Source organism: Zingiber officinale, chromosome 5A, assembly GCF_018446385.1.
Source record: "Zingiber officinale cultivar Zhangliang chromosome 5A, Zo_v1.1, whole genome shotgun sequence".
NCBI classification, from domain to species: domain Eukaryota; kingdom Viridiplantae; phylum Streptophyta; class Magnoliopsida; order Zingiberales; family Zingiberaceae; genus Zingiber; species Zingiber officinale.
Genome location: NC_055994.1, coordinates 69,746,389 through 69,764,660, shown reverse-complemented (window position 1 = coordinate 69,764,660; position 18,272 = coordinate 69,746,389). Strand labels below are relative to the sequence as shown.

The 18,272-nt window shown below is 38.2% G+C and overlaps 1 long non-coding RNA gene across 1 annotated transcript; it reads right to left on the bottom strand.

Moving 5' to 3' along the window:
* Positions 1–10,963: 10,963 nt before the first annotated feature.
* On the bottom strand, positions 10,964–13,029 carry LOC121982880. The gene is made up of 3 exons (XR_006112309.1): positions 12,896–13,029; positions 12,278–12,337; positions 10,964–11,145 (listed from the first exon to the last, which is right to left on the bottom strand). It is a non-coding gene; the product is annotated as an uncharacterized LOC121982880 (long non-coding RNA).
* Positions 13,030–18,272: the final 5,243 nt, after the last annotated feature.

The following is an 18,272-nucleotide window of genomic DNA, read 5'->3' as shown; positions in this document are numbered from 1 at the left end:
ATTTTTGCAGATTTTTCTTTCTATTTCTCTGTTTCTATCTTTGGCAGAATCAAACATCAAACTTTTGTTTTAATTCTTCTATACACAGTATCTCCATCCAATGTCAATCAAGATGCAATTCCGATTCAAAACACTTCACGTAGTCAAAATCATTAGAAGTGATGCATCACACAATTCCACAAAAAAAAACGTCTTCAACAACAACAAACTTCCTACAACTCAGAATGTAGCTGAACTGCATTCAGCTTTGATCCCAAAGTACTCATTTAAAGACTTCTCATTTAAGGATTTCAGAATTGATATCAAAGTACTCTATAGATGAAACTCATTTCTATACTAATGCCCACAACAGAATTCTCAATTAACTTCTGGTACTTCTAATCAAGATTTGAAGGATAAAAAAAATAGGAGAGAATATCGCTTGGCAATGCAGCAATTTTGAAGATCAGCAGAAACCAGAATCAGAGTACTGTTTGCAGAACACAGCTTCAAGTACCAGGAAATTCATCTTAAAAGCAAATTCTCAAGTTCAGCAGATCATTATTTAGTTGCTCCTGATCAGCAACTAAATTGAAAAGTTTGTACCATAAAAAGAGCACACATATTTGGCACAAAATCTGAAATGAAAAACCAAATTCAAGGAACAAATCTAGCTTGATACAACACTAATATTTTTCTGCATTTCCAAGTTCAGTCTTCAATTTTCAGAACTCATCCCATTCGAGATTCCCAATTCATGGAAAATGGTAGATAATTTACACTGAGAACACAACAACTCTACTTGAATTTCTTACTAATTTAAGAATCACATGGAAAAATTAGCACACCATTGGCACATTGATTCCAATTCAATTTCTGGTTTCAGTAAAAGAGTTTCAATTCCAGAATTCTGTTTCCTGTTTTTGCTCCAGTTTTGCACTGTAATTTTCAAATGCAGATTGAAGATCATTCAGTTTTACACAAATTCCGGCCACCAAAATTCCAGCATCAATACCAAATCTGTAACGTTCCAGCTCCTGAGTTCAGCACATGCAGATTCTGCAACTTTGATTTTAAGTTTCAGAAATGAAACTTCAATATAACTTCAACTCAGCTTATTCTTAAATCCAGCAAAAAAAAAAAACAGATCATTACAGCTCTTCCTGATCAACAAATGAATCTCTTGAATGTTGAAAAACGTGGTTCACAGACTCAAACAGTTCGCAACTCTATTTACAGCAGCAACTAATTATCTCAGAACCATAGAATTCAATTTCCAAAAAATTTCTGCAAACACAAATTTTAAACCATTGAAGCCAGTTCCTGAATTCTGTAACTATAGTCTTCAATTTCAGAATTAGACTTTACTGTAACTTCAGCTCAGTGCATTACAATTTCAGTTTGAAACTGAAGTGACAGTAGCTAGACATCAGTACATTTCTGATCAGAAACAGCTTGAAGGATTGACACAAACTTGCACATCTCTTGTTTATTTGCTGTTTGCAGAAATTCTGTAATTTGCCTTGCTTTCATTTCCCTGCAGATTCACGTTCTGCACCAAGTTTTGTTGCTGAATTTGTTTCCCTTTCTGTTTCTGCCATCTTCAATTTCCTTTTGCTTCTATACCCTTGAATCTTGATACAAACTTGATACACAATCAGATTTTCTGGACAGCTTTTAGTCATGAAGAAATAAGCTTCATAGAGCCACATGATATTATTATCATCAACCCTTGTAATTAGAATTTCTGCTACACAACAACTTAATTCTGCAACCCACACTGCATGTTCCACCTAAGTGTTTAACTAGTCAAAAATTCGCAGCAAGAAATTGGCACAGCAAACCGAGATTGATACCTTCATTTCACCACTTCATAATTTCATTGATTCAGCTTTAGCAAACTACAGCTAGTTGGAAAGACTTCAATTGGAGTTTTAATGATCACACTGTGAAGAAAACTTTGCACACAAAATCTCCAAATTGTTGCAAATTTACAGATAAAGAACAAGATTCACAGAATTCTGATTCAGCTTCTAGTTTCAGAAAATAACACTTGAAGAAATTGAAGTTCGACTCATGTAGAGTTAAATTAAAGAGAACATTTCATTTGACACTCAACTGATTGGAACTCAAATCCTTAACAATGCTAATCCGAAATAACATCAGGATTTGGCACACAACATGTATCAAACATGTCATTAATGAAACTTTAATTCCAAATTTTTGGTTCTGCATTGTATAAAATTCCAGCAACAAAATCTAAATCCAACAGCAACTTTTCCTCTGCCTTCTCATGTTTTTTTTTTTATAACTGAAAGCCATTAGATTTCCCTTCAGTTATTTTCCCAACACTAGCAAAGAAAATTCTGAGCCAAAACTACTCTATACAATGAATGAATTTCGAAAATCACATGAAGCTCAATTTTGAATTCTGAAATCAGCAGCAGATTTCAGAACAGAGTTTCAAAAATAACAGCCATTTTCTATATCAATTTCCTATCTAGAACTCCACAGCCAACATCCAATTCTTTCTCACTAATTAACAGCTATCAGCTGAAACTTTCAGAGAATCATTTGGCACAGCATCAGCCTCTCAGAAACTCAGTTTAAGAAACTCAAATCTGTGCAGTTTTATTGCTGTCCAAATTGTGTACCAGTGCAGATTTTTAATCAGCTCCATACTTTGCAACAAGTTGTTTAGATAAAGAAATCACCATTTCTTACTTTTCTTTTCAAACAACACCTGATTTCTACATTTCAGTTCCTAAAATCAAATTTCATTTTGATTGCTCAGTGCAGAAGCAGTAAGTATTAATTCTCTGGATTTAACAGGTTTTGGTGGCACAAAACTAATTGTAACTTATACAACAATTCCCGATTCCTTAATGACTTAAAAGTGCCATCTCAACTTCCATAATCTTCCAGAATTCAGTGTAGACTTTACTGGCATCAATCAGAATACAAATTCATAACTAGTTTTAAAGTATCAACTTCGACTTAAATCCAAGAAAACTTCTATCAGATTTAAAGAAGCAATAACTAATTCCAGAACTAGATGCAGAATAAAATCATTTTGCATTGAGATGATAGGAGCTTGAGTTACATTCATTTCCTGATCATGGATAACATAATAATTTGGCACAAAACAGGGCTTCTCAGATTTCAATAAAACTGAAACAAGTAATGAAAACCTTGCCCAAACCTGTTCAGCATCATTGAACCCCAAGTAATTGCAACCGTCAACTTAAATTCGCAAGTTCAAGAACTTCCAAACAATTAAATTCCTCCATGAACCTCTAGCATATGCAATTCTCCCCCACACTTAACCTTTATCCACATCTTGGTCGAATTGACTCATCAAGAAATTAATCCATAACTCTCAACAAAAGAATGACAAGCAAAGTTATCAAGAGTTAGTATGCTGGATGAAAATGTTTTTAGAAAATTGTGGGGAAAGAATTAGAATTAATGAGGGAATAAGAATGAAAACAATCCTTCGTTTCCATGCATACATATCCTATTGTGACTTCGAAAAGAAACTAAGCAAGTTCTAGAGTTCAATTGCTATGAATGCATGTCACACAAAGATAAATTAGTGTTTAGGCTTAAAGTGGTCCTCTCTAGGTAATATCCATGCAATCATGCCTAATCAATCAAATTGGAATCCACCACCAAATCAACCAATATCATGTAAGAAAAACATCCAATCATGTCACATGACCTAAAATTGATGATCAAATTTAAGAAGCTTTTACCATCTTAAAAATATTACTTAGAAAATTTCCATGAAGACTTTTATTCAAAATAAAATGCTATGTATTAAACAAAATGCAAAGTATGGAAGTAAATGTGCAAATGTAAGAATGAAATTAAGGAAAGTAGCACAAAAAGAATTTATTAACAAAGCATGAATTAAAATGCATAAGAAAACAAAATTGGAAACAACTCCCCTTAAATTCCGGTGGTCGAAGAATATTAAGTCACAAAATCCACACCGGTAATGGAGTACTTTTGGTTGCAATCAATTCCTTGTTATTTACCATTTTTCCATCAAAAGCTTTTTCTGGAGGTCGGAGGCGGTTCAGTTTAAGCATCCACTCCGGAAGCTTGTATTCTCCTACAACATCATTAAAATACAATCCCTTCCGCTCACATAAGGGATTAAAAGAAAATAGAAGAACATTAGTGTGGGTATAAAATATATCAATGAATGAATCACATCTAATAAAGTCTACAATTGGTACCTCAATGAAATATTCTGATAAATCACAAGAAATACTCACCTTTTCATGTTGAAAGGTACCTGGAGTGGTGATTGTTACCTCCTTTTCATCATGATATGGCTCAAGCTCTTGTTCTTGTGAATGTTCATCCTCATGTAGTGATTCTTGGGTGCTTGGCTCCATAGCACAAGTCCCTACACTTACATCTTCAACTCTTGGTGATTCTTGAGGTAATGCTTCCAGTAAGCATTCCCCTACACTTAAATCATCTTCAAAAACATGTTCAGAACCTGAATCACTAACAACATCTTCAACAACAAAATCATTAGGATCAGAAATTTGCATAATTACATAATCATCACAAAAAATATTAGAAAAATCATGTGAATTAATGGAAGTAGAGTCAGGCCTGACAGAATCGCTACTTTCCATCTCATCACTGGAGTTTTGTGCTTGCAGCTGATTGATGGATGATGCAATTTGATCTAACTGTGACTGTAGGTTCTGTATCCTTGAGAATTGTTGCTCTTGATGTTCAATCATTTGTTGCATCATCTCCCTGAGTTTCCATGTTGATTCATCCATCTGAGGATCATTCTGTTGAAAAGGTTGTGGCATAAAATTTGTTGAAACTTCTTGGAACCCATATGAACTCTGGTAAGTTGGATATGGCTCAATAAATGGTCCTTGTGCACTTTCATACCTGAAACATGAATGATCCACCCAATTAGCGTTAAAACCATTTGAAAATGACTCATACCTATTTTGTTGATCCAAATTTGGGTAAATTTGATACTCAGGTTGAAAACACTGATAACTCTCCATTACACCTCCAAAATTCTGAAAATATGGATCCATGCTAAAGAAATCTCCTGTTCTTTCAAAACAACACTACAAATCAATGTTGAAGATTCTAGAGCATAAAGTTTCAATCTCATGAAACCATGAACAGTAAAAGCAATTAATAATTCAAGAACAACCCAATATGAAAATACAAAAGAATTAAGCAATCAAATCAATCAACATGCTAACAAAATAAACTCACTCAATGATCAATCTAAAATAAACACACTACTAGTTAGTTGTTCCCCGGCAACGGCGCCAAAATTTGGTATCGGCCTTTTTGCATGTCACAAGGCGCTCCAAATTAATAAAGATTGGAACCCATTTAAGCTAAAGAAAATGCGTGTAGTAAGGAGTCCCAAGTCGTATTTTTCCAAGGATAACTAGTAGGTGTGTATGAATCATATTATCGGTTCCAATCAAAATCTAATCTCAACTTGATCAAGAATAGTATCAAAGAAAGATAACTCTCATCTAAACATGATCCATTTCCTTCTCTTCAGATAAACGCAATTGAATTCAGATTCTTAAGTATCATCTCATCAAATGAGTTAATTAATACACATACCCTTTCAATTCACAATAACAAAGCATTCAAATTCTCAGTAGCCATTAAACTCAAGAACTAAAGACAATTGTGAACCGAAATCAACATTGCATTCACCATTATAATCCAATTCTATACTCATCTCACTTTCCAAATCTTCAATTCTCAATCACAATCAACAATTAATCTCAAGAGTTCAAACACAATGTTATTGGACAAAATCAACAATCAATTCACAATTTCAATCAACTTAAACATTCAATCTTCAACAACATAATGCGAAATAGAGGTAATAATCGGAAACTCAAGTAGCATTTAACATGAAAACAAGATCACAGTAACAAGATTGATTGTATAGAGCAAGGAATCGCTAACAAATTTACCTAACCTATAAACAAGCAGTAATAGATTTTCAGAAACATAATAGAACCTAAATCAATTCTAATGGGTTAGTAAAATCTGGATTTGTAAGCACAAAATCAAAATCTGTAATATAAAAACTCAAACGAAATTGAAATTGCAAGAGAAAGTATCAGATCTGAAGATCTGAGCAAATTGATGAACAATTCAAAGACAAGAACAAGGAAATCTAAACCCTAGCATTCCACAAACCAAAATCCCGAACTCAACTTCTCCAATCTGCTGTGAAACCAACAGAAATGCTCTCGGAACCCCTATAAGCATTCAACAACAATCAAACAAGCTTCTAGCTATTTCCATAGGGCACTCACAGCTCACGGAAACCTCCGTTCAAGCTCCATCCATCTGGAAACCTCATCGGCCGAAGAAACAGAGCTCAAGTTCTGTTGAGTCGCAAATCAGATCGATCGGCCAAATCGACCCAGCTTTGCTGCGTAATGAAGATCGGAAAAGGTCCAGTAGCTCTCAGGAGACCTCCCTCTAAGCTCTGGTGGATGCGAAGATCGCCGATTGGGAGACCTCCACAATCGGAATCGCGGCAGTGAGCAGAACCTGAGTCGCGTCCGAGAAACCTCTCTCAACACTCTCTGATCACCGGAAGATGAACGCCGGCAGCTTATGATCGTCGTCGTCGAAGAAATCTAGCTAACGGATCTGGATCGAGGAATGGGAGCGTCGGCGTCGCGGCGAAGAAGAAGATGAAGGCACTGTAGCAAAATCGCGAACCGAGCCCGCAAGACACTGTAGCTTCTCAAATCTTTTAAACCTCTCCTAATCTGATCGGACGGTCCAGATTTCTCGGGGCTTGATCAACGGTTGGATCGTCTCTGATCTGGATCAAACTTCCTGGATCTTCATCTACGGATGAGATCTGCTCCTCATTAGGTTGGTTGGGCCAGATCTTCAACGGATGACTCAGATCTGCTCAATCTTGGATGAATGGCCTATAATGCTCCGAGGCTTGATCGACTTGATTAGCCCTTGATTTGAGCCCAAGTGCAGCCTGATCTGATCGGGTCCATGACCCATTTGATGCCTACAAAATAATAAGCAAATATTAGCATCAAATACCATGAAAATTTACTAATTTGCATTAAAGTCCAAAATCACATGCAATTATGAATTATGATGTAAATGTGGATTTAATCTATGAAAAGGATCACTAAAAACATGCATTGTGATTCAAACTAATATAGCTAAATCATGGTTATCAACCATGACCCCTATATGGTTGAGAGGACGGGTCAGTGATAGACTGTACACCACTCCAACTACCACTCTCTCGAGTGGCGGAGGGGACAGTTGCATAGTAGCTAACTAGCTACGTCTGCGACGGGGGTCCCTGCTGCTCGCAACACTAGTTATCACTACCTATGAGTGACCGAGTGGAAGTACGACAAGATAAGCGACATCAACTCCAGCTACCACTCTCTCGAGTGGCCGAGGATGCGGCCCTAGTCAACGACTCTCTCGATCGCAAGGGAGAATTTATCATTGACATGCATGCCATGATATGATGAGCCAAATGGAACAGTCATCATACAAATATAAGCAGAGATTAGGTATGCTACATGAAGCCAGCATGCTCAATATAGTACATAAATAAACAACAGTCATCATACCAATAGAAGCAAAAATTAGGTATGCTACATGAAGCCAGCATGCTCAGTAAGGTGTGTATATAAATAACATTCAAAGCAAGTAAGCATGGTATCAATTATCTACTAAATATCATGGAAGTTAACAAGAGATTGTATAGACATATAAACGAGTAGCTCAAAGATCGAGAGGAAGTATCAAACACAGGAAAAATAAGAGTGGAGTCAAGGTAAAATCAGTTTCTATCCAAAGGTAGCTCATGCACTAAGTTCAAAGAACTACAGAATCAAGATAAGAAGTACCCACCTTTTTCTGTCGATTGTGATAAACTAGCTCCCATCAAAGTGCTCGTCCCGAACCAGAATCATGTCAATCACATAATATATTTAGCTAATTACATATAAAGTAACTAGCTAGATAAACTCCCCACCTAATTAGAGTAACCCCAATCGAACATGATTATAGATTAATCCCATTTAATGATCCAACATTTCTTTCACAACTAATCTCCTTATGAATTAATCCAGGTTAACTCGTTAACCAATCTTGTTAACATACTCCAATTATCCAATCAAGACATGAACTGGCAATCCAACTAATCCATTAGCTCTTATCAATATAATTGGTTATCCTACCAATAAGAATGAACTAACAATCCAACTATTGATCATATATATACTACTATCAATCATGAACATGGATAGCCAATTAATCAAAATAATTTTCTGTTAATACATAAATCATTCTAAATCCACTAATCTCTAATATCCAAGTAACAACAGATTATAAAACCTCCAACATAATATGATGTATATCCATATCCATCCAAGCAACAAATCACATCTACATAGAATTGGAATACCTAACCATTCCACAACTAAAATTAAATCTAGTCCATATTCAAAATTACCTCCACAACTTACCCAGATTCGAAGACATATATGTTGACCCTCGGCTGAAGCTATTGTTGTTGGATTTCACGGTCGGAGATACTTGCTACCGGTAAACCATGATCGAAGCAAAGTGGAACTGCTGTCTTCCCAATCGAATACCCCAAATCAACACTCACAGGTTGGAACAGTGATTCTAGTCGAGAGTCTCACTGAGGAGCAGGAAAAGATGTCCAACACAAACCCTAGAGATAAGGGGTTAACCGGAATAGAGGGGTCTGGTGTCTGCCGTCAACCTCCTGCAGCCATATACTGGCTAGAGAGATTAAGGGCACGACCGAAAGGATGCTTGGGTTCTCGGCGACCAGTGAAGGTGACGGAAGCTTAACGAACGATGGGTTGGTCGTCACTTGCCTGATCGGAATTGAGGGAAACTCAGAGCAGGGAAGAAAGAGGTTTGGCCAACAGTGGGTCGATCGTCATTAGCGCAATTGAGACATGACGACACCGAGTAGAGGCGAGCTTCGGACCAGAACCCTCGGCGAGATTAGGGATCTCCGCGGCAAGGAGGCGACGAGCAGCAGATGATGAAGTGAAACAAGCCGCCGACGCTAGGGCAGAGGGAAGAAGAAAAGCTACGACTCCCGGTCAATCGTGGATCAAACTTCGGCAAGCGGAGGAGAAGGAAACGACTCGAGGCATTGGTTAGGGAGGAGAAGGAGGCTTTGGCGTTGCTCGGTGTCGCGAGAGGTAGAGGAAGGTTTTCGGCGATTAAGGTTAGGGCACAGGAGGGTTTTTAAAGAAAAGGAAAAAAGAAAACATTTAAGGAAATTAAACATTTTCTCGTTTAAATTAGGTAGCTTAAACAAGTTTTACCCTGACCCAATAATTTATCCCCTTAGCCTACGCTATAGAAGCTCTGAAAAATTTCTAGAAAATTTCTAAAAATTCCGTTAACGCTATTTGCCTATTAAACCTTATTATTTAATTATTATCTGGTTCGGTATTTTACATTCTCCCCCACTAATAAAAATTTGGTTCCCAAATTTACTACTCAACTCAGGGATCCTCATCCAAGGATAACAACCAAGCATCATACTCATATACTACTCCAACCAAATATCATGAACAAATCTCCAACCGTAAGATATTATTCTGTGGGTTATGAGCTCACTCTGCTTCCGCTGCTTCCATGCTACTATCTAACCCACTATGAATAAATCACTACTAAAATCCATAATCCACTATCAAAAGATCCTCCAACAACTATGTAAAGCACTCAAACTATTGGCATCATCCAACCTTTAACACCCACTGTCAATAAACCTAGATATATCCACCATGGTTCAACATTGCATGTCCATGTCGTACCACTGCAAAGATAATATTTAGTGGGGAAGTTTATTAACATAATCTCTAGTGAGACAAACCAATTATATCTTTATCCTTCCAAATACTCAAGTATCCACAGTACAAAAATTACAATCCAAAATCCAAATGGTCACTCAAACTCTAGACTAAAAGTCTACCCATCAGAGAATATCACCACAATCTCATAGTCATAACCGTATAATGTCCTCCGATAATTGTCGACAAAAAGGTCGAATACTCTAATCTAAAATATTGATTTCAAGACCTTTAGTAAATGATCATATGGTTAAGGTCTTGAGCTACTTATGGACACAATGCTAGTTGAGCTAACTAATGACTGACACAACACCAGTCCTACATGGTATAAACAACTAGTCAAGTAACAACAAAAGTGTATAATAATAGTATACCACATACCTCCTATAGCTTGGAGATTCCTGCTGCTGTCTGGTCCCAAAACTCTAAAAGTCGCATTGAGAAAACTCAGAACACGAAATCCAAAATACAAGAAAATAGACATTGTAAACCTAGCTCTGATACCACTAAATTTCTATCAGATTAACTCAAAAATCATAAATCAAAAAGAGATCAAAATCCCAAAAACACAAAGCCCAGCATTTGAACTAGAACCATGCTCTAATACCACTAAATTGGTATCAGATTACTTGAAAATCCAGAACACGAAAAGCAGATATCGTAAACCTGCTATGATACCAAAAATTGGTATCATATTAACTCAAAAATTATAAATCAAAACAAGATTGAAATCCCAACACAAAACCCAGCATTTAACTTGAACCATGCTCTGATACCAAAAATTGTCACGCCCCAGAAGAGTCCCTGCCAAACAAAAATCCGACAGCAACTCCCCTGTACCGGTGACAATTGGGTCCTATATACATACACACACATACATAATAACATATTCAACAGCCCACACAGTTGGATATAAGCACAACCACGTAGTATAATAAGCCCACACAGCTAAAAGTAAACACACAACCACACAGTATAATAACAGCCCACACGGCTGAAAGTAAACGCAGTGAAAAATCATAAAATAATACGAATGTAAAACCAACAAAGTCACTAACTAAAATACTTGCAACCACCACAATAGACTCCAAAATCCACATCGAATTATTGAAAAACAAAATGCACAAATTCACTATACTATCAAATAGAAATAAGATCGAAAAGTGACTGTCCTCGAGTGTGACGTGGGACTGGTAGCCGGGGCTCTCCAAGCAACTTATCAATCATCTCCTGTTACCTGGCGAAAGAAAATCAATTTGCGAGGTGGTGAGTATTGGAACTCAACGGGTAAAGGAAAGATAGTGCATGAAAACAATATCCAAGTAGAAAGTGAGCCAAGAGTATACAGTGTCAAAATGGAAATAGCAGATACTAAAATAAAATCACAATAAATGCTCATACCTGAAACCATATCCTATGCTAGTAATAGAAGGTCAAAAGCATTACTAATCTCCTACCGTACTGCTCATAACTACGGAGGTAACATGTAAGGTATACAAACATTTTCAATACATAAATCAATGTCTAAACACCTAAAATGAGAACATATCTCAACATAAGGACACATATCAGCATAAGTGAAGCATAGTAAGTAAGCAATAATATCATATGTAAACAGCAGCAGTTAAAGCAAGTATAATAATAGTGTATACATGGATGGTCACTCCCACCCACCTCTCTGCACCATGACCCCTGTATGGTCGAGAGGTCAGGTCAGACTGTACACCACTCCAGCTACCACTCTCTCGAGTGGCCAAGGGGACAGTTGCATAGTAGCTAACTACCTACGTCTGCGACGGGGGTCCCTGCTGCTCGCAACTCTAGCTATCACTACTTATGAGTGACCGAGTGGAAGCACGACAAAACAAGCGACATCAACTCCAACTACCACTCTCTCGAGTGGCCGAGGATGCGCCCCTGGTCAACGACTCTCTCGACCGCAAGGGAGAATTTATCGTTGACATGCATGCCATGATATGATGTGCCAAATGCAACAGCCATCATACAAAGATAAGCAGAAATTAGGTATGCTACATGAAGCCAACATGCTCAATATAGTACATAAATAAACAACAATCATCATACTAATAGAAGCAAAAAATTAGGTATGCTACATGAAGCCAGCATGCTCAGTAAGGTGTGTAAATAAAAAACATTTAAAGCAAGTAAGCATGGTATCTAGTATCTGCTAAATATCATGGAAGTCAACAAGAGATTGTATATACATAGAAATGAGTAGCTCAAAGATCGAGTGGAAGTATCAAACACAGGAAAAATAAGAGTGGAGTCAAGGTAAAAGCAGTTTCAATCCAAAGGTAGCTCATGCACTAACTTCAAAGAACTACATAATCAAGATAAGAAGTACCCACCTTTTTTTGTCGATCATGCTAAACTAGCTCCCGTCAAAGTGCTCGTCCCGAATCAGAATCCTGTCAATCACATAATATATTTAGCTAATTACATATAAAGTAACTAGCTAGATAAACTCCCCACCTAATTAGAGTAACCCCAATCGAACATGATTATAGATTAATCCCATTTAATGATCCAACATTTCTTTCACAACTAATCTCCTTATGAATTAATCCAGTTTAACTAGTTAACCATTCTTGTTAACATACTCCAATTATCCAATCAAGACATGAACTGGCAATCCAACTAATCCATTAGCTCTTATCAATATAATTGGTTATCCTACCAATAAGAATGAACTAACAATCCAACTATTGATCATGCATATGCTACTATCAATCATGAACATGGATAACCAATTAATCAAAATAATTTTTTGTTAATACATAAATCATTCTAAATCCACTAATCTCTAATTATCCAAGTAACAATAGATTATAAAACCTCCAACATAATATGATGTATATCCATATCCATCCAAGCAACAAATCACATCTAAATATAATTAGAATACCTAACCATGCCACAACTAAAATTAAATCTAGTCCATATTCGAAATTACATCCACAACTTACCCAGATTCGAAGACATCTCTGTTGACCCTCAGCTGAAGTTATTGTTGCCAGATTTCACGGTCGGAGATACTTGCTGCCGGTAAACCATGATCGAAGCAAAGTGGAACTGCTGTCTTCCCAATCGAATACCCCAAATTAGCACTCACAGGTTGGAACAACGATTCTAGTCAGGAGTCTCACTGCGGAGCAAGAAAAGATGTCCAGCACAAACCTTAGAGATAAGGGGTTAACCGAAATAGAGGGGTCTGGTGTCTTCCATCAACCACCCGCGGCCATATACTGGCTGGAGAGATTAAGGGCATGGCCGGAAGGATGCTTGAATTATCGACGACCAGTGAAGGTGACGGAAGCTTAACGAACGGTGGACTGGTCGTCACTTGCTTGATCAGAATTGAGGGAAACTCAGAGCAGGGAAGAAAGAGGCTTGGCCGACGGTGGGTCGATCGTCGTTAGCGCAATTGAGACATGATGGCACCGAGCAGAGGCGAGCTTCAGACCAAAACCCTCGGCAAGATTTGGGATCTCCACGACGAGGAGGCGACGGGCAGCAGAGGTTGAAGAGAAACAAGCCGCCGGTGCTAGGGCACAGGGAAGAAGAAAAGCTGCGACTCTCGGCCGGCGGTGGATCAATCTTTAGAAAGCAGAGGAGAAGGAAAACAGCTCGAGGTGTCGGTTGGGGAGGAGAAGGAGGCTTCGGCATTGCTCGGCGTAGCAAGAGGCAGAGGAAGGTTTTCGGCGATTAAGGTTAGGGCACGGGTGGGTTTTTAAAGAAAAGGAAAAAAGAAACCATTTAAGGAAATTAAACATTTCTGTTAGGACCGAAAAGTAGCTAGAGGGGGGGGGGGTGAATAGCTCGTCGTGCGCTTCGTGGTTGGCGTTGCTTGTTTCTTCGAAGATGTGCAGTGAAAATACAAGAAACAAAAACATACAACGCTAACACTTGTGATTTTACTTGGTATCCACCTCACAAGAGGTGACAAGTCCAAGGATCCACGCACACACACACACCTCCACTAATAAACACTCCTTTTCGGTAACTACCGAAGGCGGAAAAGCCCTACAAGTTCACACTACAAGAAGAAAGGGAAAGGATACACAAATACAAGCAAAAGCTTACAATGAGTATAGAAACCCTAACCCTAGCTTTCTTCTTTAGCTGTAGATCCGCCTCTTGACTTGGAAAACCTCCAAGAACCTTCAAGAACTGGCGAACTGATCTTTGTGGAGAAGCTGTGGAAGCGCTGAAGTGATCTGAGATCAATCCGTGAAGTTCTTCCGAAGGAAATGAACGCCTGCGGCTTAAATCGACGCCAACGGTCGGATCCCGATCGATTGGATTGCTCCCAATCGATCGGGGAGGCTTTGGATCGATCCACGGATCGATCCAGAGCGCCTCTGTGCTTTCTAGAATAGCCTGGATCGATCGGTGGATCGATCCAGGGCTTATCGCGCATAAACAGCAGCTCCCAATCGATCCACTGATCGATTGGGACCTCTGGATCGATCCACCGAACGATCCACCGATCGATCCATAGGGGTTCTGTTCGCGGGGACTCACCGGATCGATTGGCCGATCGATCCACATCTGCTGGATCGATCCACTGATCGATCCAGATCAGCTGGATCGATCCACTGATCGATCCAGATCTGCTAGATCAATCGACTGATCAATCCAAATCTTCTGGATCAATCGGCTGATCAATTCAGATCTGCTGGATCAATCGGTTGATCAATCCAGATCTTGATTTTTGCCCAAAACCAAGTCCAAAGCCCCCTAAACCAACATCTAGTCAACCATGACTTGTTGGTACATAAGACCTAGCATCTGGTCACGCTTGACCAGCTAGGACTCTCTCACCAAGTGTCTGGTCAATACCTTTGACCCACTTGGACTTTTCTCTTCTTGCCAAGTATCCGGTCAATTCCTCTGACCTACTTGGACTTTTCTTCCTCGTGCCAAGTATCAGGTCAATCCCTTTGACCTGCTTGGACTCTCACCAGATGTCTAGTCAACCTTGACCCATCTGGATTTCTCCTGCCTGGCTTCACTCACCAGGACTTTCCCAATTTCCTAGCTTCACTCACTAGGTCTTTCACCTGGCTTCACTCATCAGGATTTTCTTCCTGCCTAGCTTCACTCACTAGGACTTTCACCTGCCTTCACTCACCAGGATTTTCCTCCTGCCTAGCTTCACTCACCAGGACTTTCACCTAGCTTCACTCACTAGGATTTTCTTCTGCCTAGCTTCACTCACCAGGACTTTCTTCTGCCTGGCTTCACTCACCAGGACTTTCAGTCAAGTATCCCGTCAACCTTGACCTACTTGACTTTCCTTCACAATCTTAACTGGTTAACTTTGACCAAACAGGAATTGTGTCAACAATCTCCCAAATGAACAACTACACCTGCATTGTCCATATCATCTAAACCCAATGTATTGTCAAACATCGAAACCCAAACCAAGACTCAGGCTTGGTTAACCAGGTCAACCTTGACCTAGGGAATATTGCACCAACAATCTTCCCCTTTTTGATGTTTGACAATACCTCTTGTTAAGTTAGGAAATTAGGCTACTCCCATAGCCTCAACTTCCTTCATGCCAATATATGAATGATGGTTCCCTTCATTCTCCTCCTTTCCTAGAGGGCAAACTCCCCCTTTAGGTACTGAAGGCCTAACTTAACCATGCATTCTCCCCCTATTGACACACATCAACAACACGCCCTCATCTTTGGGCACACATCAAGAACAAACTCTCCCCCTGAAGAGTTACCCAACGTTGTTTACAACTTCACTCGTTTCTCATAACACAATAATGAAGGTCTCATACCCTTCATTATCATCAATTTGCTCATCCGTGAGCAATAACCACTTAAACAATGAGGATATCCACTCCCCATTAAATCCCAACGCCCAACCTTGAGCATTTCCTCTAAAAGAAGGTTAACCACCTTCCAAGGTGTATGAAAAGTAATTTTCATGTCCTTAAAAAGTACCTCCCCCTAAAGACATGGTCGTACCTTCTGTCATTGCACCAACAATGACTTAGAATCCCTAAACCTTTAGGAAACCCAAATTTAGAAGTTTTGAGGTTCATAAATTCAATAATGAAACCAAACCTCAACCTAAACTTTAATTTAGTCTTCCTCAACCAATCCATCCTTGTATTCAACATGAAAACACCCTTTTTATGTATACAAATGTATTTTGAGGGGTTAGGAATGGTTTCCTAGACTAAACTTAGTTTGGAATACTGAATTCAGGCTTTCCCAGCTAAAATCAGCATCTGCAATCGATTGGAGTTGGGTCCCAATCGATTGAACTATCTTGAATTGATCCACTGATCGATTCAGCCAGTCTGGATCGATCCACGGATCGATCCAGTGAGCTTCTGCTTGTGAGATTTGCCTTCTCAATCGATCGCTCGATCGATTGAGGCACTCCAATCGATCGGGTGATCGATTGGAGTTCTGATAGTTGTTGAAATTTCATTTCAGTCAACTTCAGAAACCCCTAGACAATTCTATAAAAATCTAAAAATTGTGAAAATTTGTGTAGACACTATTTAGGACATGTATTATCATGGAAAAATAGTTTTCTAAGAAAATACTTCATATTTTCAAAGATTGACACAAATTAGAGAACTTGTAAAAATTTTAGTGTTTTCCTCTAGTTTGTGTCCAACTATTCAATGATATTACTATCAAAAGATAGCCTTCACTAAGGTTTTCCAAAATCATTTTAAAAATATTTTAAAAACTAATATCCCATCATGTTCCTTGGGCTTAATGTACATGACTTGTACATTAGCTTTCCCAAAGATGGGAAAACACATAACTATGTGTTTTTGATGAACTTAAAACTCAAAAGAATGTCCTAAATCAACATCTTGAGTTTTGTTCATCATCCTAACATCTCACTTGTATCTAATGTGTACTAAAACACATACAAGTCACCTTATAGGTCTTTGTGAGATGTAAACTTTGGTTTTTCCCTAATCTAGGGATCATGCATATCTATCTAGGCATTTTGAGTGATGAACATCCACCAAGGATGTTACTTGTTGATGATCAATTGTTGGTACCACTTATTGGTAACCAAATGTTGATAAAAGCCTTTTATCCTTAATTTTAGGGAAATAAAGCGATGCATGATGATTTTATGGCATACATCAAAAAGAAATAGCTTTCAAAAGAAAGATTCCTATAGCTACATGATGTATGTATGACATGACATGGTATTTTTATATTTTTCATAATAAATCATGAATACAAAATACAAAACTAAATATGATGTCATGGCATATAATGGGCAAACAAAACATGGCAAGGTTTAGCATAGATAAAATACCTAGATTACCTACCTAACCCCATAGCTAATTTTAAATCTACCTAGATTGCCCAAAGTGCTTCAAGACAATGCCAAAGTCTAAATTGGCATTTCTAATTCTCTTGATTAATTTATGCCAATTGAAATTAATCATATTTCTCAAGTGTTGGCATATTTCATTTTTCCACAAGAGTAGCACTAAGAAAATACCAAAATTCCAACTTGGTATTTCCTTATGTTTTCCCAATATGTGCCATTTTTTAAAAAATAAAAATAAAATCAATACTTTTCAAATTTTGGCACATTTTACTCTTTCAAAGAGTAAATCATAAATCCATTTCATTTCCAAAGGTTAATAATAACCTTGAAAATGCTCCTTGAGTGTCAAACTCATCATGATTGGGTTAACTACCCTTCCACTTAGAGTTGACACTCTCTAATCCATCTAGGGGGTAAAGAAAATGCTCCTAGGAACCCAAAACCTATTGGTGCTCCTTGGATGCTCTAGGTATTCACTAGGGATAACTTCCCTAGATACCTTCCTAGTGACCTTGTTTGGCTTCTTAGAAGTCTTGGTCACTTTTTCTAGGTCAACCCTAGGGATTGCTTCCCTTGTGACCTTCTTTGTGACTTTCTTGGACTTCTTAGAAGTCTTAGTCACATTTGTTGCAAAAATACTCTTAGGGATGACCTCCCTAGTATTTTTGGCTTGCCCACTAAACCTAGGGTTTGTTCCATAACTATATGGAACTCTATAATAAGTAGGTACATCCTTTTTGGTTTTAGGTTTGTATCCCAAACCTCTATGACCCTTGGATGACCCTTGTTGTCCTAAACCTAGATTTTGACTCTTGGACCCTTGTGTTATATTTGTGATTTTTCTAAGAGTCCTCTCTAATTTGTCAAGTCTTGACCTCAAGACTTGATTTTCCTTCCATAATTCTTCAACCTTAGGTTTTTCACTAAAACCTTGATTTTTCTTCTTCTTAGGCAAATACCTAGAATCCTTAGGGTTCTTGCCTAAATTCCTATCTACCTTTCTAGGCC